This window comes from Chiloscyllium plagiosum, chromosome 27, assembly GCF_004010195.1.
Source record: "Chiloscyllium plagiosum isolate BGI_BamShark_2017 chromosome 27, ASM401019v2, whole genome shotgun sequence".
Taxonomy (NCBI): domain Eukaryota; kingdom Metazoa; phylum Chordata; class Chondrichthyes; order Orectolobiformes; family Hemiscylliidae; genus Chiloscyllium; species Chiloscyllium plagiosum.
Genome location: NC_057736.1, coordinates 42,114,775 through 42,115,384, shown reverse-complemented (window position 1 = coordinate 42,115,384; position 610 = coordinate 42,114,775).

The window sequence follows — 610 nt, the reverse complement described above, 5'->3', positions numbered from 1 at the left end:
GTGGTATCCCATTCATAACAGCCTGACATCCTGAGGGATTATAGAACATTACAGCACAGTAATAGTACCTTTGACCCGCCATGTCTGTGCCAACCATGATATGATTCTAATCTAATCCCATTAGCCTGCACATGGTCTACATCCCTCTAATAGTTTTTTTTACGTACATTAACAAACTTGGATATATTACCCTTTATCTAGTTATTTTAATCAACCTATCAGGGACATTACAATGCACCTCTGGAACAGGTTGGACTTGAACCTAGGCCTCCTACCACTGCACCACAAGAACTCTCCCATTTCCCCTTACCCCTGCCTGCTTATGTATGTATTGGAATGCTTCTTAAACATTGCTATTTGTTTTTATCTGTGACTGCTTCTCCCATCTCCCCTGACAGTGTGCTCCAGGCACCAACAATCCTCTGTATAAAATACTTGCTTCACACATCTCCTTTAAACTTTCCCCCCTCACCTTAAATCCCGACCTCACCATCAAGCCAGCAGATAAAGGGGACGCAGTGGTAGTCTGGCGCACTGACCTCTACACCGCTGAAGCCAAACATCAACTCGAGGACACCTCTTCCTACTGCCCCCTCGACCATGACCTCAC